We start from the raw sequence: 26,454 nt of genomic DNA, 5'->3' as shown, positions 1-26,454 counted from the left end.
CCCTATGAGAACAGTGCTACATGGTTGTTAAAGGAACTGAGATTTCTGTAGAACAAAATTTCCCATGCTGCAATATGGAAAATCTCATCTGACCAGTCTGTGATGCAGGATGAGTAATGGGAATGGGAGTCACGTGGAAGGTGTAATATGGTCAGGGATCCTGAGCGGTAGCAGAGAACAGGAGTAGAAAAATCCTGGACTAAACGCAACAACCCCAGTTACTGTTCTCATTGCATTTAATTATCTGTGTTCTTCTTTGGCCACGCTGCGGTAGTCCATGCTTTCTGAGAAGTGTGGTGCCCAGGCTGGGTGCAGTACTCTTGCTGAAACATTAACATCTACAGGTGAAACAAATGTTTATGGATTCCAAGGTGGAGTTTGTTTTAGGGTCATTGTTTGTTTGTCTGTTTTTGCAACAGCATGAGCCGGACATATATTTGTGACCCTATCTGATCTCCACATACACCAGTTCTCCATGTTGCATTTGTGCAGCTGATAACTTCTTCTTCATTTGTTCATGCTGTATTATCATCTTATTTTAAGTCCATTCCGACCGATTTCTCAAATCCTTTTATCTTCTAATTCTGTCCTCCCATGTGCTCGCAGCCCCTTCCAGATGCTGTCTGTACTGTGTATAGAAAATGCATGTTCTCTATTCCACTGTCTCAGTCGAGACCTAAGCAAGTATCACGCGGTACGGCCTTCCTGCTTGGCAGGGAGCCACTGCGAAGCACTTTCTAGTTTTGTATTTTGAAAGAGCATTAAAAAAGCTGTATATTAACTGAAGATACAGAGCATCTCCTACTTCTGTCTTGCCCAGAAAGGCCTTTTATCCCGTTGTGGGAGGAAGAGTGACACGATCTGTCTCTGATAAATCCACATTAGCTTTTCCGTAACACTCTACAGCCTTCTGGGTGCTTGTAAAGAGAGAGCTCATTTCCTCTCCTGTTTCCATGTTTCCTGTGAACTGAAGTTCAACGGGGCCAGGAAATTACTGATCAGTCAGCGTATTTGTCGCTCCCAAAAAGACAGCAAATTTTCCGTCGAATGGAAGTTGCCAAACACAGTCCACTCTGTCTCTTCTGCGGAGGTAACTATAATCTATTTAGTTTCGATTTTCATTGCATTTTTACAGAAACTGTGTTTTCCACCTATACTTTTGCTGGAAAATTTCTGTCAGGCTTACTTTCAATAATCACTGCTGAATACAGTGTCCTTTATTTAGTGAATTACTATGGCAGTGAAAACTGTGGTAGTCTACTTTCCAAAATAGTGGGAGTCAGAAAGCAGAGTCCTATCTCTGACGCAAAAGCATTGATCTGTCTGTAGCTGTTACTATTGGGAGATCTAGATACATCAGCCCAAATTCACTCCAAAGAATCTGAAGCTTTTAAATGACAGTCCATTTCTCTTTGCACAGAATATAGAGAGTGCTTGGATAGCAATTTAGGTGCCACAGTTAAAGAAAACAAGTTAGGTGGATGAACTCGGGCAGTGGGGAGCAAGTAAATACACTTTGACGTCAATGATTTACTGCATGAATTGATGCAGTCACTTAACCTCCTGAAAAAAACATGGGGACCTCACTAAAAGTGGAATGACCTGAGAGGGACTCTTTGTAATCAGTCTTGGCCATGATTGTGACTATCCAAAATGCCGAGACTAAAAAGACAGGCTGATCAGCCAACTAATTTAGGTCGTGATCCAAATTGCACTAAAATTAATGGATGGACTGTGACCTCATGAGAGCTGAATTGAGCTCTAATAGATAAAAGAATTCACTAAGCACAAGACACTTCAGAATATTTTTCTTGCTGTTTAAAAGTTGTATTTAGTTTAAAAGTTTCAAGCCTCTTTCTTAAAATACTATGTGCCTATGGTGAACCACGAATGACTGGTCTGGATTACAGCAGAGCAGGAGCTAGTGAAACCTTTGTCTGTTCTTGTCTTTCCTCAAAATTTTCCATTTAAGATTTCTTCCATATCATAACCCTACCAAATATAGCCTCCTTTGACTTTTACCTTCATTATTTTTCATGTTAACATCTTGCACAGTTTCAACTTGCTAGTTTTAGGGGAGAGATGAATCGCAGAATCAGGTAGGTTGGACAGGACCTCTGGATGCCTGTATTCCCACCTCCTGCTCAAAGCAGGCCCAGTTAGAGCAGGTGGCGTGGGTGTGTTGGTGTTGAGTTTTGAGTATCTCCAAGGATGGAGACTCCATGGCCTTTCTGGGTAGCCTGTCCCATGGTCTGGCCAAAACAGAGCTCTGCTGAGCAGACGACATCCAAAACAGAGCTCTGAAAGGCATTGCCATGATCTCAGTGGATGGACAAGTATCCTGGGTTTCCTCTAGAGACAAGCAGGCATTCATAATTGTAGAGAGGCCTAGAGAGACCCATGTGCAATAGATATTCCATCCTAATATTTTTTATAGCCTCAGTTTGGGTTTAACTAGTGTGTACACAATCTGTAGTCTTGTTGGAGTTTTTCAAACAGGGAGAAAACCCAGTCTCAGCTTGACCACTGTATCTCCCATTAAGTTTTTCTGGTTGGATTTCTTTGTTGGCTGCTACAGAGCTTGCTATGTAGGGTTGATCCTTTGGATCGGTGGCGAAGATCTCCAGGAGGCTGTGGTGGACATGAAGCTGTCTGAGCTGGCTGCCAAGTCCTTTACCTTGACCCAGTTGCAGTGGCACTTTCTCTGGGTGTGTTTGGCATTGGTTTGGTAGAAAGCCGGTCTGCATGCAGGCAGGAGGGAGAACATTAGCTCTGATAGCCTTCCAGCAAACATTTGGGACCCAAGTCTGCCATGGTGCTGGCCTCCATCCCTGCTGAGCCACAAAAATCAGTTTGAGAGAACCAGAAAAGCCCAGAGGAACAGCAAGCCCTAGGCCTAGAATTAAAGGTGACTCTCTTTCGTGCCAACCCAGGCCAGCAGATGCTAGGGCTTGCCTCTTACAAGATTTAGCCTCCTCATTTCTTGAGGCTGGGCCCCACTTTGCCAAGGTGGGACTGCAGGCAGCTGCCAGGACTGCAGGCAGCTGCCTCCTCCCCTCCCTGTTAAGGTCTGGCAGTAATGCTGCAGTTAGCACTTGGAGGGATGGACCCTGCTTTTTTCCTCTTACAGCCTCCTGGAGATACGTCAGTAAACCATGTGCATCATGTTATGGGAAATATTAAATGCAATAACTTTCTTACAAGATTCAATATTTTTTCCCTCAGTAAGCATTGTATGAAGATTAAATATAATGTTAGCTGAACAGGTTGCTTATATTACTAGCAGCATGCACTCACAGGGGACACTTGCTACACTCTGCTGGTCTTAGAGTGACTTCTTTTGGGGATGATTACACTCAGTTCTCACCTTTAAATACCATTTCTAGTTTCTCAAACTCTGGGAAAACCTGGGAAAATAAGAATTTTGAGACCTGTAAACCAGAAGTCAAAATCTTTAAAAGTATAGGATCTAATATCTCCTGGTTGTCTTCTTAAAACAAGTTCTTCAATCTCAGTGACTCTCTCAGTATTTTAAAATACTGAAATTCTGCTTTGACTAGCCTTGCTCTGCAGCCTTATACTGTCTAGAGTCATTGAAACCAACCTCGGTTTGGGTCTCAAAACTCAAATGTTAATACCACTAATTAACTTCTGGCATGCTAAAATGGCAAGAGTATTAAAATATTTTTTCTTTTTGTGTCCGTCTTTTGACTGATTGGATTGTTTGGATGTCATTAGGCTGCTTATTTATAGCAAGAGTATGAGCACTGCATTATGAACAGTGGAAGTATTTCTGGCTGCTTAGCTAGAAGTCCAACTGTTAATTTTTGTTAGTGTTTAAATTAAATGAAAGCACCATTTTGTTCAGTTCTTCAGTATCCAAAATAAATTGATTACACAAGTGCAATTAAGACAACAAGCTTAATCTCTCCTTTTATTGTGCAAGTTGACCATGCCAGTATTAGCCTGCAGTCTTCATGACTTGTTTATGAATGTTGTACATTGCTTTGCAATTAATAAAATTAAGTAACTTCCTGAATTGAAGAAAAATAGTTCAATTATTTTTAGAATAACAGCCCAGATATCCATAGCATGGAGACAACAGGCATATTTTATCAAAATACATCCTCAGTAGAAGGCATTTAACAAAACATGTCTTAATGGAGATAGTGTTTAATCTCACTGTTGTCTCTGGATTTTCCGTACGTGATTTGAGTTCATGGTTCAACACTGTTTATGCCAGTGGTTATGCATGAATCAGGTTCCTTAGATTGCAGAGCTCAACTCTTAATTGAAGCAATGCTTTAAGGAGCTAAAAAGTCCTATCATGAACACACATATGCACCCCCCCCCCAAAAAAAAAAAAACAAACCCCAAACCAAAACCAACCCAAACAAAAAACCCCACACATTAACAAACAACACTTCCTGATAGAAAAAAATTAGGAGCAACCCTTCCCTCCTAGCAGAGATCCTTATTACAGACTCTGCATGTTCTTCCTCTACCAGAACTCAATTAATGAACTTTTTTTTTCTGCAGAGGAATAGCACTGTCAATTTTTTTTTTCTTACAGTCTTTGGAGTCTAGCTCAAGAAGTTACCTGTTTGTGTTGATTTTTACCTTGAAAACACTGTGCAAAACTTTGGATCAGCTAGGGATTTTGTTCTCTCGGGTCATCCTGTCATGGTTTGATAGCTGTGGAGTCCTTCTAGCCTCTGTGAGTGGCAACTGCTCCACCTCCAGGGCCTTTATATGGTCCTCATGACCATGGTGTTTATGAAAAATGGTATATGGTTGCACAGCAGCCTGGGACTGAGGGAAGAACAGAATATCAGCCCCTGGAGTCTCATTTTGGTTGTGCATCTCGTATTTCCACCCTAACAGCCAGGGCAATGCCCGTGCCTGGAACTTTTCTTGTCCCTGGAGCTTTCTGCCTGTCCAGGTCCAAAGTAGATTTTGGGTCTGGCTTCAAGCTCAGGGGGACTAAAACTGAGGAAATGCTCCTGGGGTGATTAGTGACTGAAGGAGGAGAATTGATCTAATGATTCTGGTTTGCTAGATATATGGGAAAATTATTGCATTTTAGAAGTAAAAAATGGTTTCTAAGTTTGGGTGGGTTTTTTTGAGTTACATTTGTTAAGGATGCCTACTGGAAATTGATGGACATGCAGACGCAATCTCTATATCGATAAACCAAACTGGACCGTGATGCTATCACCAATGGTCCACGCTTTAGATAAAATTAGACACAGACAAAATTATTTCTAATGGGAAACAGACTGAAAGTGCTAGTGAGCTAAGTGCTCCTGGTATGCTTTAGTTGTCCCTCAAATTTTCCTCAGTAGGGATTACGGTTTGGTGCTCGTTGTGGCCAGAATGCCAAGCAGTGCCACAGAGAGCAGATCAGGTCATTCATAAGTCTGCTGGTTTTACAGCATGCAGAGAAAGGCACAAAAAGTACTAGGCGTGAGCAATAAAACCATCTTCCTTTGTTGTATCTGTACTAAATAATAAAGCCGGAATAGTGCAGGATGATGGAAGGACTAAATGGATGTGTCTAATGAATGCCTGTGTGTAGACTTAAAAATAATTCAGTGGAGACAGGCTTTCCTGAGGTTTTCTTTGGCTGGTGTTTTGCAGATCAGACTGGCTGGTAAGTATAATAGTCTTGCTGGCCTTAATATCTATTAATTCAAATCATGTCAGTCATTAACTGTTCTTCTTTTTCCTCTTCTTTTTTTAGAAGTACTCCTCACATATTTGATCAGTTCTTAATGAGGTGGCTCCATTTGATTTCTTCGCAAAATTGCAGTTTGTGCACATCTGCGAGTAGCGATTTTGAGTTTTGCTTTTCATTTTTTCTTGTTCCAGTAAGTCAGTCACAGAAGAAAACATGGAGACATCTGAGGGGAAGATCTAAGCAGCCTGCCAGGCTGCCTTAAGATCAGATATCTAGCAGACTGGCCTAGAAAGAACAATACCATCTGGACGTGGAAAGAACCCTTAAGATGTTTTTGCATCACACAGGGTTATTTACATGGTAAATGTGCAGCAGTAAAGCCTGCCAGAAATCTGAGAGCTGGTCCATGTGCTTTCCAGCAGCTGTGGGTGTTAAAACTCCCGGGACTAGCAGCCTGCAGCAGTACTTTCATTAGCTCCCCATGAGTTTCAGCTCTCACTGAAATTCAGTTCCTAGATGGTAGGACTACTTGAAGAAAAAAAATCTCATTCGATTTATTATTTTTGATTCCCTGGTATGAATCTGTCCCAAAAGCTTTTTCAGCGTCAACAGCTGAAACGTACTGCTTTACCCAATTTAAGTGAGTGCTAGTAGTCAGGGTCTATTTTTCAGCCATCTACAAAATTCAGCTATTGTAACTAAAATTGTTCATAGAGCCTAAAGACTAAAAATTCTGTTCATGACCGTTATCCAGAGTTGTCCCTAGCAGATGTTAAAACCTCTTATTCTTGTTACGAATAAACCTTCGAGATAGTTTCATTTAACCGCTTGCCTAGCAGAAGCTCAGCGGACCCATTTGGATAGCAGGGCAAAGGCAGGCGGGTGTCACAGCCAGCCAGGTCGCTTGTTCGGCACGGATAGCCAGCACTTAGTGAGGGTGCCTGGGACGGGCTTCGGGATACAACGGGAACAATGCGTCAGCTCTCAGCAGGAATGAGCTGCCTTATCGAGTCCACCACTGTGATCAGTGCTTGCTACTAATTTTAAATTCTAAATCAGTATTTTAGCCCCTGTAGAGTTAGTGGGACCGTTTTTTTCAGAAGCTCTCTCTCCAGGTCTGTAAGAAACGATGTGATCTTACCCCTCTGATTTGAGGAAAGATGATATTGTATCCTGCCATTGAGCTGCACTCTCTCGCCACCCTTCAACAACTGTCTTGTCTTTGGCAATGCCATCAGTGTTCTGTTAAGCTCCCTTTCCAGGAGCTAATCCAACCCAAATCAAAATGTGATGAAAGTGAAGTTGAAAGGAAAAAGGCTTAAAAGCAGCCCGTGCTGTAATCACCCCATGAACCTTTCCCTCCTCATTTGGGTTCACCTGAGGAGGCTTAAAATCAGACCGAGTGCAGATGTTATCAAATACGACTCTGTATTCTGTATGCAGAGCTCTGTGCTGCCTCCTGACTCTGCTCCATTTTTAGCTTCGGAGTAATGTAGTGCTCTCATGATTTATTACAGAAAACATTCTGGCAGCATAAAGGATCAAGAGTAGGTGGGGCTGTTATAGCTGTTATCTAATTCCTTTTGAATGTTAGAGACTATTTTAAAAAAAAAAAAGCAGCCTTTTTTATGTGTGCTCCAGGGTTTTCATTTTGTGTTGAAAAAGGAGTGGCCTATCTAATAGCTAGTTGATCCTCCCTAAACACGGTAAGATCCAGACACTGAAAATCAAGAGCAAAACTCCCAGTAACCTCAGGAGGGGCAGGCTTTTTAATCCCTTTAGTGTGACCACAAAAGAAGCTTCTCCCCGCTCTCTGGAGGACAGCCTGGACATCTCCCCTCCCGTCTGCCAGCACGCCTGCTTTTGTGAGATGGTGCTGGAGGGGAGCAGAGAGTCCCTCCCGCATCTCCTCCTGGTGCATGGCTCCCGCAGCAGACTCCTCTGAAATCACCCGGATCATGGTGCAAGGAAGGAGGGGGTAGATGGGGACAAACTCGTACCTAGTAGTAAGTCTCTTTGCAGGCTCCAGTGGATAAAAGACAGCTGAACATGGGAGCGTGGGACGTACTGGCAGCTGTCGGAAACCTCATGTTCAAGGGCAGCGTAATTTTTTCCCAGCAGAGAGGCACCACGTGTTGGATGATGCAATGGGCCACTTCTTGGTCATGTGAATGGGGAATGGCCACAGCACTAAGCCACATCTGTGGGTTGTGTAGTGGGACTGAGGAGAAGGAACAGTGTCCACCATCTGAAATATCCTCAGAAAGAATATAGGGCTGCGGCCCCACTCCTGCTCCACGTCCCCTTGTGTTGGGTTCGGCTGCTCAAGGAGACCATATATCATGCCAATGAGCTGTGTACTGCATGTGGGTGCCCAGCGTGGCAGAGGGACATCCGTACACGGTATATCCCAGGCCTGACTGTAGGCGGGTGTGAGGTAAGAGCCAGCGCGTGCCTTGCTCTCAGTGCAGCGGGGAGCAAGTGCGGTGTCCTGAAGGTATAGCTAATGCAAACTGCAGCGCCGAGACAGCTGCAGTTGGGTGTAGTAGGGCTATGCATAGTGTGCCTCTTGGATGCAGCTAATGCAGAGAGCAGAAATGAACGGGCTGTGAATAAAAGATCTAGAATATTTTGGAAAAAATAGCATTATTGAAAAAAAAAAAGGCAAGCTGGTGGTTGCAGTCCTTCAGAGAAGCTTGCTCTGCAGTGCAAAAGCAATGAAGATTGCTTTACTCTTTTGTTTGATCAAGAAGTGCGTTAGTCAAATTATTTGCTTTATTCTTTTGCTCTTATTTATAATAGCCTGAGAATGATACATGGCTGGTCTCTCCCTGGGAGAGCTTAGGGCATCTACAATCTGTAAGCACTCATGTCTGTTGAACTTCAGACTTGATTGTGTGTGACTGTGTAGGGAGGAGGAGCAAAGGGTTTATCTGTCCCTCATTGGCCTTAGTAATCTTGCGATGAAAATTCAAACCAGTTTACATCTTGTTATAGACTTTTTAATGAAGTCTGTAAAGAAAAAGTGCATAACTGGAAAAAGAGCAAACCCAGCTCCTCCCTGCAGTTTCTGGTTCCTGTGTATTCCTATGAGGTCTCCAGCCTTTTCACTAATACTCAGCTATTAAAATTCAGCCTACAAACATTGTCCACACATCTTTGCTCAGAAAGAGCAGCCTCCAGAAGAAAAATAGGCACCACATGCCCTCCCGCACCTTCTGTCCATCCTGGGCAGCCGGGGCGAGTAGGCTGATTGCTGGCAGACCTGCTCTCTCGGCTCAGTGCAGCGCTCCCGCAGCACGAGAGGCTTTGCATTCACGCAGGAGGACGAGGAGTCTGGTTTTGAGGAAGGCTCTCGGGCTATCTTTAGCAGACAGACCACTGCTGGATTGCACTTCCAGAAACAGAAACAGCCCTCTAGTCTGACTTCAGTGCTGTTCAGGTCCTTGCTGCTCAGCTCGCACTTTCGTTTCTCTCTGGGGGTTAACTCCTACGTACGCTACATCAAGGCAGAAACCATCTACCTCTCCAAGTTAATGGTACCTCCTTAACCTTTCTCACCTTGCTGGGAGAACATTATCCTTCTGGGCTGCTTAGAGAACGCTGTTGGCTTCCTGAGTACAACTGACCTGTATTTAGATACTGCTTTTATCTGCTTTTCCAGCCAGGACTAGGTGGTCCGCTGTGGTTGCGGACTAGGAATAAAGATGTTCTCCAGATGCTCAAACACTTTTTAGTTTGACTGTGTCTTCTGCCCTCTTACAGAGGCCTTATCCTTTGCCTCCATGACAGCAAGCTGTGTTGTACATGTGCTAAACAAGTAGTAGTCAGCCTGCAGAGGTGACTGTTAACGTAGGACGGATTGTGTTTGTATCCTGACTGTCAAGAGTTTGGCAGTAATAACTACCCGTGATTAATTAGATGACATAAGCTGTATGTGATAATACCGGTATTTACTGGTGGTGTTTTACTTTTGAAATTCACGCAAGATAAGAAAATAGGTCAGTCGGCATTTCTGTGGTCCTTGTTTGCAGCACTTACTGGTAAATGCAGTCGTTTGGCTTCATGTACCTCACAATTTTCCTTCCATTTGGAAAAACAGAGAAAGGCTTGCATTTACAATGTTCCAAATATATTTGTCATGTTCCTCACTCATCTCTTGTTTTGCAAGGCCTAGTTTTGAGCATTCATTGCTCAAGTTAGCAGTTGACTCAGTTTATGAATCTATTATCATATGTTTTTGAAAGATTGGCCAGGAGACCAGTTTCACTGGTGCTGACTTGAATGCCCACGTACAGAACCCAGTGGTATAAATGAGCAACAAATCTATTAAAGGTCCTAGCCTGTTTTCTAGTACTAATTTTTAAAGCAGATTAAAATCACTTGTCACCTTCCTTCCTTTAAATGTAATATGGTTTTCCTTTCTGATATAATAGCCAAGATACTCCACACTATGTATTCTTATTGTATTGACTATAAGAGAAGACAACATGAAATTTCTTCAGAATAAGAACACGTTTCTGGATTTAATGATTCTTTAGATTCTGAATAGCAGTTGGCAGTGCAATAACCTGGCATTTCAGGGGTGGAGGTGTTCTTGTGAGGGACAGAAGACACTAACTGGAAGTGGAACAAGTTATTTCACATGATTATCCCCTGACTGTGTGGTCACCCATAGTAAATGCATTTTGTGGGTAGGGCAAGGCTGGTTTTTATAAGCAAACCTAAACAGGAATAGGAATAGTTTACGTGAGCAACACATGAATACAGAGGACAGAAAGCAGCTGGCATTATGTGAGTAAGAACTGGGAAAACTGAATTAGGAAAGAACACCAGAAGTAGAAAACAAGCAGACAAGCAAAATCAATTTTAAAAAATGTATTGTATTTTTGCTTTATATGCAAAGCAGCAAAATGTTGGGAGTTGGGTGGCCCAGTGGGAATTCCTGGTCTGTGGCAGCGTAGTTTGGGACTGACTGCCTGGCTCGGGGTACTCCTTGCCTAGCTTCAGGTAGCGGAATCTTAGACAGGGGCAGCCCAGGTCAGCCATCTAATCACCAATGGTAATCAAAGGGGTTTCAAATATACAAAAGCCACCATGCGATGGTGTAAATAAGACAATTTACACTCTGTTTAAAAGAAGACGGTTTACAGCCTCTAAGTTGTGTAGATGAACATGCACAAGGTAGTTCAAATGATGAGGTAAAGGGGATGTGTATGACTGGATTTCTCCTGGGACTGCGAGAACGCTTTCTTATTATCAGTATCTAAGTGTCAGGCTACAGCCTGTTGGTGAAAACCTTGAGCACCTCGGGTACTGCCAAAGAAGGCCTCTTGCTAATAGCAAGGCTGTGCCCTCTCTTCTCTGCTCCATGGTGGGAGCCCCAGGGAACATTTCCTCCTAGTTAGATGTTGCTGTAATTAGTGTGTGTAAATATGCTAGCAAAATAGTAGATGTTACTCCTGACAGTCCGGGGCTGTATGCGCATTGCGTCGTGTCCGTACGGCTTGGTGCCTGGCAGGACCTGTCCCTGCAGTAGAGTGCAATGCTGTATTCAGAAGCAATGCACCTCTGGTAGGAGCGCAACAAACACATCAATGACTGATGTGTTTGTTGAGCATACTATGGTGGTATTTTGCACTTATTCCAATACTTTTATTTCTTTGAATGCAGCTCTCTTACGGGGCCATACAGGACAGTGTCCTGATAGGACCAGGTGATCCTGCCACAAGACTACAGAAAGCTCAGGTTCCACAAAATGATATATCATCGTGCCCTTGTTTTAAAGATAGCCACTCAGGGATTAAATGCATGGGTTTAGGTATCTTAAGCCAGCTGCTGTTCAGGCAACTCTCACTCTTATTCTGTGTATTGGGTGGCAATAACTGGGGAAGTCAGTTGTTCCAGAAGATGTCTGTATGGGGCAGGTTAGTGGTTTTCTCCCTATGTGTGCATGTGTGCCTGTTGGCCGGCACACAGTGAGACTTGGGCTTCCCTTCCATGTTAGACTCAGTGTCTGAAGGTTTCATCCACTGATATATATGTATATGTAGTTCCCTGCCTCTATAAGGATGTCGGGATTTCTCAGGATAAGAGTAGAGGCAGTGCACAATACCTGTAGCAAGGAGTCCTTATCCAGCGGTGTGGATGACATGTGCTAGGGCTCTCCCACATCTGCCTTGCAAGAAGGAATACTGCAAGGTCTTGGTTCTTTCTTATGTTTTCTTAGTAGGAGGAGATTTAAGAAATAGGATGTCAAATCCACAAAAAGGGATAATTAACCATAACAATTGACAATGCAGCGTGTGTGTTAAAAACATAAAGGTAAAGGGAGGCTGTTAAATCCTTGGTGAGAAACTAGCCTGACTTGTGCTTGGATTTTCAGCTTCTTAAAACTAATGCATTGTAATAGCGTTATCATTGCAAATTTCAGTGAGCAGTTGCTCTTGGCTTCCTCTGACCTAACATGGTTCCTCTTGAGAAGACTGAGACTGTAGCATTTACATCCAGTTCAGTTCAGTTTTTGTCAGTCACTCCATCTGAAAGGCAGCAGCTTCCTTCTGGCTTTGGAGCCTTGTCCATAAAACTATGCATCCATTGATACCACTCCTGGGGCTAGAGGTGTGCTGGGTTATTCTCTAGCCTTCTACTGCTCAAGGTTGAGATTCATGTAATGATTTAAGTCACAAGTAGCAGCATACCGGGAGTTTCACCTTGTCCTCCTGCTTATGCACCTCAGAGAATCTGTGTTGAAGAGTGAATTACGTTCAAGAGAGTAAAAGGTTGAGACACAAAGCGTGAGATGCCTTCCCAAGAGGGACAGGACTTTATTCTTGCATCTCCAGTCTATCCTAGTGGGGTAAAAAAGCCTTGAATGGGTGTAGGCCAGCCTTAGAGTGAATCATAACCAGGCATGGGATTTATTTCATCTACAAACTCCTGACGTCAGTGTTTGCTCATGAGGCTCAGCAGAAGTCATCTCTTCACTGCGGGGATTCCTGGGTGACTTCTGTGTCCCGTGTGGTGCAGGAGATCAGAGCTACGTGTTGTGGTCTTTGCTGGCCTAAAACGTCTGTGCTTCTGTGAACTGGGAAACAGCAAAAAGTGGAGCAGTTGTTTGTCAGAAAAGCTGATAGACTGCATCAGCACTGCGTTTAACGCAAACCCTTATTTTGCCCCCGGCACGTTAATTAGGTGCTATTTTGAGTTCAACAGGGGATGCAGTGTTAACCAGGCCCTTGTTTTGCTGTTACTCTTTAAACAGTTAACTTGACACCAAATCCTGCAACACAATTATCTCCATTATTAATGGCTTTCACCGCTGAAGTAATTTTAGCCTTGTAAGAAAATACACAAGAAAAAGAAAGGAATCCACTAGCAGATAAACACAAAGGCTTAAGTAGGGCTTTCACTGCAGCAGTTTTTCTTACTGCCTTCAATGTTGGCTGCCTGGAGTGTGTGTAGGGAAAAGCCTCCATGTGTCTGTGTCCTAGCTGGTGGTGTCTGTCTTTCTGAGATAGAGAATTGGATGAGATGATCTGGCACTACTGTTGAAGTTTGCTCTTTTTTCCGTTAGGACAGGAAAAAGGTAGATAAGGGAGATGACTGAAATGATGAAGTTTCTACCTCTGACATCCACTTGCATGTGTAGCCCTCTTCTGTAAAATTAAAAACATAACACAGCGTGTCAGCCACTCAGGCCTTGCAAATTTACACCAGTCCTGAGCTGTAAAACCCACTGCTTTCCTCTTGCTTTCTGGTTACAGCCTTTGGGCAGTGTTGCATGTAGTCGAGATGACTTGGCCAACTAATTCCAGCACTTACCAAACAGGAGGCAGAAAAAGAGAAGTTCGTAAGAGGAGAAATACAGAAGAAAGAATGGCATCCACCTTTGGGAGGGGTAGGATTTAGTTGATGTTGCTAATAATAGAGATTTTGCATTCCATGTCACTGCCAAAACTTTATCTCTGCAGTTTTTGTTAGTGGGAAGAATGGAAACAAAAAATATGGTCACTTCTGATCCTTCTAGACCATCCATCCTCATGGTCCTTTGGCCTTTTGTGTCTTCTAGATAAACAATTTCCAGAAAGTAGTGGTAACTGTATGCACTTAAAATTTACCAGTCTGAACACTTTCATAGCATCTGTCATACTTCATTCTAAATCTCCTATTTCTAGAGCATTCTTGGGTTTTGGGGGTTTAGGTTTTTGGGGTTTCTTTTCCCCCATGGTAGCCCATGAAGGTACCCAAAACCTTGAAGAAATTTCATTGGTTCTTTTACTTTAAAATACCAAATTATGTAAAGTGATTTATTTCCTGTTTTTTCTCAGTTTTATGACTATTGCTTTTATAGGTGTGTCTCTGTGTAGTGACCTGAGTTGGATTTCATTACCTTGGAAAACAGACCTCTGCCTCACACCGTTACTTTCATGCACAGCTGAGCTGAAAGTTGTGCACATTTACTCGAGATGGAAAATAATAACATACATGCTCTGAGAAAAAAAATAACATTTTTTCAAAATTGGGATATTGTGGTGTGATTGCATTATTGATGGGACACTACTTAGTGTTTTGATTACTTTATTTATTTATATAGTTTCTAGATCAGATTCCATTCCATGTTCCTTTTGCTTTTACAAACCAGTAGATTTTAGATATCTTAAAGCAAAGTTACTTAATGTTTTAGTTTTGCTATGGGGAAAAAATAAGGACACTTATCTTACTGCAGCTAACACATTAATTGGCATTGCCAAGCCTGAATATAAATATGTTCAAAAACCTTCAGGGCAAAAAGAGCAAAAGCTTTGCAGCACCTGGCTTGTAGGAATATGCTGGGATTTATGGCAAAATGTATAAAAGGTTGCAACAGATCTATAAAATCTACTGGCAAAATCTATAGTTAGCTTTTCATTGTTTAAACAAATTTAAAAAACCATGGCCCTTCCCTCAAATTTATGGCCTCATTTGAAGCCCAGTTGAATTTTGCCTTTCTAGACACTTCAGCAGGCTTTGGATTGCACGGATACTTTAAAAGGTAAGTGTTTATCTTCAAGTTAAGAGATAGGGAAAGCCTGTTGGATCATATTTTTCATCACTGTGAATCCACTGTGAATCTTCCTATGGTGTTTATGTGATTCTTTTCAAATCCAATTGTAAATTGCTTCAACAGTGAAGCCTCCATCAGCTGCCTAAGGAAAGCGTTCCGCATTTTGGTAGAGCTTTCTTCCCCGAGGCTCAGCATCCATGCTCCCTCTCTCAGTTGAAACCCGTTCTCTTGGTTACATCCCGTGCTGACAGATTGTACGACATCTCACTTGGAAAACCTGAGCTGACCTTTGAGGGCACAGGACTGTTGCCCGTCCGTGGAGTTTGTTTCTAAGTATTACCCTCTTTCCTCTCTCAGGCCAGCACTAGTCAGGGGCTGCCCTTGCCTTTTAAAAGGGCAGTTGCCTTAGAGGTAGGAGAGGGGACAAGTCCTGCTTTGCTCTTCCAGCACTATCTGCCAGAAGCAAAGCCTGTGCACCGGCTGTGATGCTCTCCTCCGGTATTCCCATCTTCAGGGCAGGGTGAGCTCCTTGCAGCACTGGTGGGGGAAGGAGGGATGGCACTCGCAAACCAAGTGACCTGCGTTCCTCCTGAGAGGAGGAATAACTGCTGCTGTTACCGTTGCTAATTTTAATATAAATATCATTTTTGCTTGCATGTTTTGAAGAGCATCAGTAGGATCAGGCATAAGGCCATGGCTCTGCAAACAGAACCACTTGGATTATGTATTCTGTTCAATGCTTGTATTGTGCCAGGCACAGTGGGGTCTTGCCCTAGACTGAAAGTGCCACTGTGTTATAAAAGTGCCACTGTGTTATAACTAATAAATAATAACATCTGGCAGTAATTGTTTCATTACTTTAAGAGTCAGACCCTTTAGTGGGGAATTTGCTAATTGACAAACATGTTGTTCAGCTCTGCATTTCCATTAAAGAGGCTGTGCCAGGCTTTTCTGCGTCTTCATACTGAGATGGAGACTTGAAGTCATTAATCGTCATAATAAACAAGAAATAATAAATTAGACAAATAAGTTGGCCTTCAGTGCTTAATGGCTTGTTTTAGGATTCTCCCCAATGCTCCAGGCAAGTGAAATAGATAATGAGGGATTTCCCATGCTGGTCATAGGCTGTGTCTCTAGGTGACAGGAGAGGAGGAAGCAAAAGGGGGGTGGCATGGCGATCATCACGGCTTGGCTTTGACTTGCCAGGCCTTGCAGCCACACGGCTGCCCTCCCAACAGCCTGCCAGGGTATACCTGGGGTGTACTGGTTCTCTCTGCCTTGGCCACCTGAGACCGCCTCGCTTGTGCCAGGGGCATGCTCCAGAGCACTGAGAGGCAAGCTAGTTTTAAACAGAGGTGTGATACTAGTCTGAAAATGGAAATTCCTTTCCTGGTTCTGCCACACAATTCTGGTGATGCCTGGGACAAGTTGCTTCTCTCCCAGTTTCCAAAGAACCATGGAAATACTAATTTCCACTAATTTCCCACCACCTGGCCCTGTTTCCTCCCACAAATGTTTTTTCAGGGAGTTCGGAACATTTCTGCACTTTACTGATAAAAAATGTTTGCTTCACCTCTGCAAAATGATACTTAATCCAACCGATGTCCTCTCATGGAGGTGGAAGACCTGTCAACCCTGCAGTGATGCACTTCTCAAGAGTATCCATCATGAATAAAAGGGGCAGCGATTCTGACTGGATCGCTGGGCTTGTATGTGGATCTCGCTATATTAATTTCTTGATGCACAGATGATTTTGCACAGCTTGGAAATTGTTTTCCTGCTTTATGAATAAATCTTCCTTTGACAGAGGAATGCCACTTTTCTCCATGATGTTTTTCAATTCAATTTTTATCTTCCATCCTGGTCACAGATTGGTATCTCTTTACATTTAGTAATTGAAGTGAGTGAATGCTGATTTGATGGGTTAGTCTCTGCTATTACTGTAACCTGACTCCCCTGCAATAAACTAGATAGCATGGGATATTTTTTTTTTTCAACTACAAGATATGAAGTGGAATGAAATGAGAGGAAATTGTGCTGTATTGTGTTCACGTTCCATAAATCACATTTCTTACTCCACCAGCTGTGAGTCCCCTCGTGTGCCTGGGAGATGATTTCTGCAGGCAGTTCTGGATGTGATGTGTGGACAGGGTATGGCCCAAGCCCTGTCCCCAGCTGAGGGAAGATCACACTCTCTTCCAACACTAGTTCTGGCATACAAGAAAAAAATCGTGGCATTCATTTTCTTCCTGTCATTTCAGCAACATCACCATTACATTTGTAGCTCTAACTTCAGCCTAAGGGGAAGGCAGAGGAAGGCATAGGAAGAAGGTCTGTGATATGAGCACAAAACCAGAAGCGATTGAATTGCTTTCTCTTGAGTCACCCCTACTCGTCAGCTGAGCCCGAGGAGCTGGTTGTGTGCCTGGAGCAGCCTGCTGGGAGCGGTGGCAGCCAGAAGGCAATTACTGCTATAATTTATGCTGAGACCCACATGAACCCTGAGGATGGGGGAGCTGAAAGGCAACTGAACCTTCTTGCACATTTTCCACCTTCTGTTGGTGCTAGGCAGAGTTCATGTCTAGTGACTGGCTTTCCTGTGCTCAGGTACCATCAGTGAGACTTCTCAAACCACACTGAAAAACAAAATTAAAAATAAATAAATTATGCTGAGATAAAACAAAGACAATTGTTAGGATCAAGGAGATCCAAAATTTATTTGGACCAAAACCTGTTTTACCATATGCCGCAAAACTCTCTCTTGAACTCCAGTTGAGCCAGACTTTCACAGATCAAACTTCTTTTATTTTGGGGAGTTTGCAGACTTGGAGCAGTTTGGGCAGTATTTAGTCATCTGTGATGTGAACATGTAAAGCAGTGTAATGAAGTAAAGCCAAACAAAGCTCTTCGTTTGCAAAACTCTGCAATGAAATTTTTATGAATTTTGTTACTGATCTTGGAAGGCAGAGAATAGCTCAGTACCACATAGCCCTCAGCACCAAATGTTCCTCTTGCTCTGCAAGAAGTTTTGACATTTCAGTGTATTTTTCAAATATATTTTGATTTCAAAATGAACTGAAGTAAACTGAACCATTTTAGTAACTGCTACTTACGAGAATTACCACACTAAATTCATGCAAATAAAGTCACACAGGTGCAAGAATGTTTGCAGGACATTGCTCAAAAGGAAAATGGCTCTGGCCCCATTTACAAGGTGCAAATATCCTACTTCGTAACCAAAAATGTATTTAATTGAAGCATGACATTCACTGGCAACTTCTGGTTTTGTTTTCAATATATGCCTTTGTGCTCAATGATAGGACAAAAATTTTCCATGAGCAGAATTCAAATATGCTGTTTTAAATTCATGTAATGGAAAAAGGCCTATTAAATATAATGCAGAAAGGACCACGAGGCGTATTTCAAATTTTAGTGGGCACAGGAAGGGAGGTAAAATTAGCATTTATTCATTATTTATCTACTTTTTAATATTTATGACTAGCTCTAATTGTAGTCTGTTTCCTTTTTTATTTTTTGAGAGTGCCAGTATAGTTAGAGTCTGTAGAAGCGGTATTTTGGGGCAAATAGCAGAATTGCTGACGTCAAGTGTTTAAAAACTGAGACTGACCAAAAAACCTGCTTTCTTCATTCATCTTATGATTCGTGAGCCTTCAGATGTACTGAGATCCCATTTCACATTTTCTCTAGGAGACCTAAAAACTTTGAACTTAGGCATTGTTATTTTTCCTCCTGGCAGGTGATATGTTCGTCTGATGACACGGATCCAGACACTGGGTCCTTTAGCATCAATGTGGGATTCATTATAAAGTTGTGAGAGCTGGAATAGCGCATTGGAAGGCTTGCATTCCCGTGGTAGTAACTTTGTGATCCTTTAAGTGTCTGAGCAGAGATGATAATGCTGAATATCTGACTTGGGCTGAATTCTTTGTCTAGAATTTGAGGGGAAAAAAAGGGTTCATCCATTTTGAGGGCAAGATTAAGGAAAATAGTTTGGTCTTGTCTGTTTGCTGGTCTTTCAGAGTAGGCTGGCGGGCTGCAAGGACCCAGTCTCTTGTGAGGAAAAAGAGCAAGAGCTTTTCGTAATACACAACAAAAAGGTTTTTGGTTCTTGCAAGGAATGAAGGATGTGGCACGTGACTGTGGCTGTTTTGCCTCCTGTCTGACAGCCTTGGGGAAGGGACTCGGCTCCCAGATTTGCCTTCAGACTCCCCTCTGCTCCAAAATACAAATCCAGAAACACAAATATCCATTTCACCCCTTACCCCTTGCTGGCCTACGGGTTAAGAAAGTCCCCAGGCAGTGCTGATGAGTTTCTATTCCTCTGAGGGCAGCTAGGCACAAGATCGGTCGCTTGCTCCCGAGAGGCGTGTGGGACGCGGTGCGGCGTGCTGGTGTGCCTAGCCTGGAAGGGGGAGGACGAGGACATTTCCTTTTTTTTGTGCAGGCAGTTAGCTCTAGACCACCAGGTTTGGCCCCAAAAGGCAGATGGGTGGAAGTCTTAGTTCTGGGAAAAGCTTGTGTGGGAAAAGTCTTGAAAGAGCTTAAGTCAGAGCTCACAAGCACCAAGGCTTCCCAGCTATAAGACCCAAGAGTTCAGGAAGCCAGACTTTACTCCTGCTCCTCAGAGAACTTTTTGTCTCCTTAGAAAATTTCTGTAGAAGAACTGAGCGGTCCAACTGGGAACCATATCAATTAGAGATGCACTTTGAATGTATTAAGTGCTATAAAAGTGCGAAGTTCTGTGCAAAATGAAACCAAAATTGGTGGATATTATGGCACTGATATTTCTGTGTCTCATTTTCCCTCCTGCAAAACTGTACCCTGTAATTTTCTAATGCATTTAAGATAACTTCGGAAAAGTTTGAGAACTCTGGGAGTCTGATGATCCCACAGTAATGCCCTTGCAGAAATGCAGGGTACAGGCAGGGAAGTGACATTACAAAATAAGAAAAACACAGTTGGAATTTTAGATGGATAACAACAACAAATGCCATTTTCCTCATTCAGGTGAATGATGCAATCCTTTTGTTTAATCATCGTCCGTTTTTCCATATCCTTTAGTGTCTGTCAGAAGTACTGCTGTTGTGGTATGCTCTGACCAAGTTCCCCACAAGGGCAAGCAGAAGTCCAGGACACATTTTGCAGACTTGGGAAGCATGGCAGACCATGGCAGGTCCTGCTCACCTAAGCTTAAGCATGTGCCTTTCCAACACAGGCTTTTTCCTGCTGCTCCTGAGAGTGAGGATGGAAGCGAGAAACATGGGCAGGCAGAAAACAAGCGTGTGCTAAGATGTGCTTCTTCCTGGGGGGTTGCTATGAAGCCAGTGTGTGCATGCTCGTCCCGGCACTCTGAAGTTGCTTCAGCAGAGGCGGTTAACGTGACTAGCTGGTGTGCCCTGCACTGTCTCTCCGTTAGCAAGGCAGGAGAGCATCCAAGCACTGTGGAAACCTCCTTGTTTCAGGACATGATTTCTTGCTTCCTTCTTACCCAGCCTTTGATCTTCCTCCTCTGAGAGCGCTGACAGTTCTCTTGCGTTTCAGGAGCACCCTCTTTCCCTAGTGTCCTGGCAAACACGCTTTGCCATTCTCTCCCATCTTTGATTGCCCTTGGTCTATGCGAGCCTCCCTTTTCATTCCCAATCCTCCCTTGCAGGCTTTCTGCCTGCCCACCGTACTCCCAGCTCTCTTCCCCTTGTCTCCTGTGAAAAGAGTGCTAATGGGCACTTGCAGACCTTTCCTCTGTGCATGCTGTGTCTTGTGTCCATACCATGGATCAGCGGATGGTGATGCAGCTTTGCTGAAATCACGGGGGTCACGCTGACCTGCGCTTGCTAAGCTCAGGCAGTGGTTAATGAGCAGCTCTGGGAGGCTGATCCCAGGTGTGGCAGGTGAAGCTGGGGAAGAAGGTGTACTGTGAATTATTAATTGTGCATTTGTTTTAGCCTGCCTGATCCTGTAAGTCAAGGTCTAGTGTTGTGGAGCCCAGCGTTGAACCCTGGAGATTACTGAGTAGGGATATTTGTAGGTACTTTGGCAGTGGTGTTCATATCAAGAGCTATTAAAAATAATGAGATGCTGCAGCTTTACTAATGATTTAAGAGGTTCTCCTCTTAAATCAGTATGAGACTGATCTGATGTAGCCATCTTCATGATAGCATCCCACAGTGTTTTGTCTTGATGAGTACATCTTGTCCTGGCTTATTTCAGAAATCTGCTCTTAGCTCTAAGGTCTGCAATTGTTGGCCTGTAATTAGTACCTATATTATGATGCTATTACTGCACTGGTCCGAACTGCTGGCTATTTTTAGATATGACATTGTTCAGGTTTTTGTTGCATAGCTTATTTCTCTCATCATGAATCAGCAGGCTGCCGAGTATAAAATAATGCTGGTTTTTAGAACAATTAGTGCAGACTTATGTAGATACCAGTTAGCCAGTATTTAGACAAACATATCTTTAGATGGAGACTGTGGCCCAGTCCCAGGCTGAGGGGGACTGTGGTCAATATTCTCTTCTGATGGCTTGAAATACTAAGTACCTGCCTTGCCCGTGGGCCAGGTAGGTGAGTGGATTTACACGTAGTCTGCAGCGAAATCAGATACTCAGCATGCACGCAGGTCACGTAGGTAACATTTACCATAACTGAAACCGTGAACTGTTTGTCAAGAAGCTAAATACTATTAATGTCTTATTAAGAAAGAGCCAGGTTTATGCCTTATGGAGGGCTAATAACAGGAAGCCTGATTTCATGAAAGCTTGGGTCAAAACTAGGACATGTGCTGTGTCTGAACCCTACAGCTAATGTCTGAGTTCTCTCAACTTGCATCTTCTCTTTGAATTGTAAAATGTTAGCCCTCCGGTGGCTGTAGTGTCCTTGAGTCCCAGTTAGTGTTAATCATAGATTGTGCAGCTTTTGTAGGTAAGTGGCAGCTTCATATTTCAGAGATCTTCTTTGAACGCCCGTAGGTTTTATTCACAAATAAAACTGTATTCTCTTTTTCCTTCTCAGCACTGTCGTTAAAGAGAACTTGCTTTCTGTTACACCTCCAAACCAAGACCAAGAGGTGCTAAATGTAAAAACTCACCGAGCCTGGTGAAGAAAAAACCCGTGCAGCTATTGAAGATACAGTCCTTGTTTGTATAGGAGAAACTTTTAAGACTTTAATATCCCAGAGAGCAAGGCTGGTCTACTTAAAGGCTCAGGCTGAATGAGAGGTAATTAAAGCTAAATTAGAAACAGGCAGTTTCCATCTGTGATTTTAGAATCCTAGAAAATACTTACATTAGAAAGGAAGGCATCAGAGCACAGAACTAGGAAAACAGAAATCAGGAGGCTACCTCTAGCATGGATGTTCACTTTCCATGCGTACTGAGCAGGTCATCACAAAGCAACAAAGAAATGGGGTCAGAAAACAAAATGGGATAAATTTGCATAGAAAGTGAAACACTTGAAAGGATTAATTTTGGAAAAAAGTGAGAGTGTGCAGTTAATCAGTTATGACATGGAAATTAATATGAATTATTCTTTATAATTTGATAGCATTCAGAGGTATCAACAACAAATCAGCATTTTTTTTTCTACAGAATCTGTCATTGTTTTACCTATACTAGCTGGCTAATTATTGCTGAAATCTCAGGAGTGTTATGAAGCTTAAGTCATTAAGAGCTTTGATGCTCTGTGCTAAAAGATGGCATCAATATAAAAATAATGGTAATTTAGCACTGACATTTCAGTATTATTTCTGGATTTTATTAGTTGACGAAACTCTCTAACATGCGTCCCCATATACATTTATGAAAATGTACACATTTTCAGTTTCAGTTTTCAGTAATTTGTACACTGCTCTAGTCTTGTACACTGTGCTTCAGAAGGAAATTTAGTGATAGTTATAAAAACTGCATTTCTATGTAGTGGCATTTTAAGCCTTACTTGCATTTCAAGTGAGAACAATACATCCTGAGATATGGCTGACCAGGGCTGAAACCGCTGCATACCATGAACAGACAGCATGTGGCAAGCTGTGGGTCTAAGCCCGTGACCGCGCCGTCTGGAGGGTTGCCAGCAGCTTTCCCTGTGGAAGACATGAGTCCCTTCGGTGGATGGAGAGAGGATGTTTCAGCCCTTTCGTAGAGGCTCTGTATCCAGCTGTCGGAAGAGAGAAGACCTCATGACTGGAGTGGCTGAACGTTGTGACGTTCAATCAGAAAAACTGAAGGCGTTGTAAGTGATCTGGCGAAAATGGAGTCAGGACACTCCTGAGCACCTCCAGCTACAGCGATCACGGCCTCATCTCTCTGAGTGTGAACACGAGCCTCCTCCATAGGTAAATGCAAGAAATTAATAGCACTGATAAAACTATCCTGTAGACATGCATGCAGAGGCATGAAATGCTAATGTGGTTGTTCACTGGTATGGAAAACTGCCTCACTTCAATAAGGGACTGCAGCTAACAGAACAGAAATATTTCTCAGGCCAGGCTTCCTCTCTCTGATTACTGAGCAATCTGCCCTCCACAGGAAAGCAGAAAGAAACCCTCAAAAAAAATTTGGTTCCTAACTAAATTGAAGTGTAGGGGCTTTCTTAAATTATTTTTTTATTTCTGGAAATATCTCTTCTCTTTAGGGAAATAAATATATCTTTATTAAACTTGTCAGGAAATACTGCTGAAGATCATCAGCTCTTTTTTAGCATTTCATTTCTAAATGCATACATGTGAAATTTCGAGGCCTCAATGAGCTTTCTCAGTGATGAATATAACTCCTCATTTTGCCCTAGTGCACACCCTGCTTGTTTTATATGAGCTGAATCTGACAGCTTCTTTCCAAACTTCTGGAAGTTGTGTACCCCAGCCAGGCATCAGGGCGTTCCCGTACCTCGTGCTACCTCATCCCCAACTTGAGTTGCAGCTGGCTAGGGCCTTCAGGCAGTTCCTTTTTTCTCCTTCACCTCCTTGCGCGTGTGTGTTTGGGAGGGCCAGAGGATCAGGAGGACTTCATGTGGGCCACGTGTGCGTCCGCTCCTTCCTCTTGCTGCCCCGTGTCCTCTGCTGCAGTTCCTGGCTTCCTGGGCTGGCTGGGTTTTGTTCTTAGGAGGCTGCCACACACTTGACTCACCCAGCCTCTCTTTTTTCTGCTTCCCCCAACAGTAGAAGGTGCATAGGGCAGACACCGCTCCTGCCCCATTCCTGCTGTGGCTCTGTCTTGAGAAGTCGAAGTAATTTTATGCCAGATCTTGCGTTTTGAGTTCTTCCCTTTCTTGGCCATTGGAAACCCATAAGAAGGTGATGTATATGGGGAGAACAAGAGTCTCCAAGAGTGTCCTAGAAAATGCAAGGCTGCTGACTCCCATTGGGGTGCTCCAGGCTCCAGAACTGAATATTGGGCACTACCAATCAGTCTACCTTTGTTCCATGACAAAATACAGCTTGGGGATTAATATGGTGCAGGGAGACAACTCCAGCTGCTTCTGATTTCCTCCCTAGGAGCCCATCTGTCTAGCTGCCAGGTTGTGATACGGTTGTATTGCTAGTTGCATTGACTCATACTCTCTTTTCCTAATGATGCACAGAGATCAATTACCCATACGTTGTTTCCAGTGCGTGTATCTGCCTTTCATGCGGTCCCTCCTGAGGGGTTATTGACGTTCCTGTGGAGCATGAAAAATGGATGGGACTCTTGCAAGCAGCCTCTCTACTAATCTGTGAAGAGATCCTGAGGAGGGAACTGGGAAATTGTTTCCCTTTCCTTACAGTTTTGTGTGATATATGTGCATATGAGTCCTCTCTAAATGCATTTTAATTTCTTCTTGATTTCTTTATTAAAAGGTGTGTCACACATATCTTCTTCCTATTGCTTATGGCGAATATGCAGCTGAGCAAGTTTTTCAGTATCATGTCAAGACTGGAAAATAGAGGAGAGTGAGCTGGCTCGTTCTCAGTGCAGATAAAAAAGGCTTGGGAAAAATATCCCGAGTATGCCTGCCCCCTTTGCCCCGAGGCACTGGTTGCACCCATGGGCCACTGAGGGCCTCAGTTAGACTCCCAGATACGGCAGAGAATCAGCACGTGCTCATTTGTGGTACTTGTTTTATTTGTATTCATTTGCTACCCTTCCCTTTTACTTCAACATTAGAGATGTTTGCAGTGAATTATATTCTGACTTGTTTCTCAGTTGCTCCACTAAGGACTAAGCAATGTACAACACTGTTAAACAGAGCATCTTGCTTCAATCATACTATACTATGTTTTGCTTTCTTACTGGAGGCTCTTGACTTTCCATTAGGTATTTAAAATACTGGTGTTAACCCTAAGTGGACTGGGATCAGCATGGTGAGAGAGAAATCCCATCTCAGGCCATATTGCTGCGGATGAAAAGTAAAAGTGCCTGAGCTCATGGGATGCAATTTTCAAGAAAGCCAAGTGGCTGCATGTGCTGGAGCGTTTGCTGGCAGCAGCCGGAGCAGGACAGTCTGTGGTGGGGCCCAGATATGGTGTTTATCAGTGAGGCTGCTCATCATCCTTGCAGAGCCTTACATCTTCTGGCTTCAATAATGTGCTGAGCGCTGGATTAGAAAAATGCCTCATTAACACTTGTTACTTTTAGTAGGTTTGTTTTGACTGGACACAGTGACATGATAGGAAGTAACAGGACTTTCTGTACAGAAATGGAAAGTTAACATTCTTTATCTTAACTTAACTTGGCAGAAGCAGAACCATGCCACTGAACCTGGCTTTTGCAGTATGTTGGACTTTGAGTATTTATTAGTTCTTAACTATATGAAACTTCTGTGCGTTAATATATCCTCACTTAAGCTGAACAAATATTTTAAAATGGTTAATTCTTCCCTAATTTCATTTTTCCAGAGTCCTTACCATGACAGAATCAAAGAATAAAATTCACTGGCAGTTGTGTGGCTCTGTCTTGTGGTTACGTGTGCTTTCCAGTAAGCAGGAAAGTTTTGCCTTTGTCCTTTGCCAGGTCAACACTCTCGTAAGAGGTGATATGATGCTGGTTTGTTAGGGTGGTTGGTCTGTTTTAGAAGAATTGAATTACAGTCTGAGGCATGCACAGCACGTCAATAAATTGCAGCGTTGCTGTCTGCAGATACTTCTGGGGTTTGGTTTGCTTCGGGTTTTTTTCTTTTCTGTTTCATTACTTATACTTAATGAAGGAAGCAGACTACTTAAAGGCACACAGGAGGTACCAATTGTAGTTGGTACTGGTAGTTCACCAACTCTAGTTATCATCACAGCTAAGTGCATCAGAGGAAAGTATAATAATATGCAGCATAGAGTGTACTTCATAACTTGTCTCCCCAAAAATGACCTTCTTAACCTCTTCTGTCCTCTCCCCTTCCCCCCTCCAATTGTGAAGATGTACTTTGTAACATTCCTTTCAAATTTTCTATTTGTAAGCTGTGCTATTGTTCCTGGATTGTTCTCATACAGAATTGTTTGGGTCCACAAGTCCTGCTTGTTCTCCTGTCTGAAGCCATTTCCTCACCCTGCAGGTTAGGTCCTGACCATCTGGGCAGACTTCAGGTGGCAGCGCATCCCCTGGGAACCACAACAGATATGGGATGTCTGAGAGGTGTCTGTGAAGGGAAGGGAAATGTCTTTAGGACAGAAAGAAACCCTGCAGGAAAGCTAGGAATAAACAGATTCGGGAATTAACCTTGCATAGCAGGGAAACCAAGTATCAAATTGTG

The 26,454-nt window shown here is 43.1% G+C and overlaps 1 protein-coding gene across 2 annotated transcripts in view; it reads left to right on the top strand.

Annotated features, from left to right (window-relative positions):
• TMCC3 (transmembrane and coiled-coil domain family 3) overlaps nucleotides 1-26,454 on the top strand; it is a 148,883-nt gene that overhangs the window by 36,586 nt on the left and 85,843 nt on the right. Inside the window, exon 1 of one of the 2 annotated variants that reach the window (XM_072883882.1) lies at nucleotides 8,059-8,117. The exons of the other annotated variant lie outside the window; for it this stretch is intronic. The gene's annotated coding sequence lies outside the window, so the exon portion shown is untranslated. Of the gene's footprint in view, nucleotides 1-8,058; nucleotides 8,118-26,454 lie in introns of those variants that run through there. 2 annotated transcript variants of the gene reach the window in all.

This window comes from Ciconia boyciana, chromosome 1 (genome assembly GCF_034638445.1).
Source record: "Ciconia boyciana chromosome 1, ASM3463844v1, whole genome shotgun sequence".
NCBI classification, from domain to species: Eukaryota; Metazoa; Chordata; class Aves; order Ciconiiformes; family Ciconiidae; genus Ciconia; species Ciconia boyciana.
Note: the sequence above shows the minus strand (reverse complement) of the source record. Positions and strands in the feature narration are given on the sequence as shown.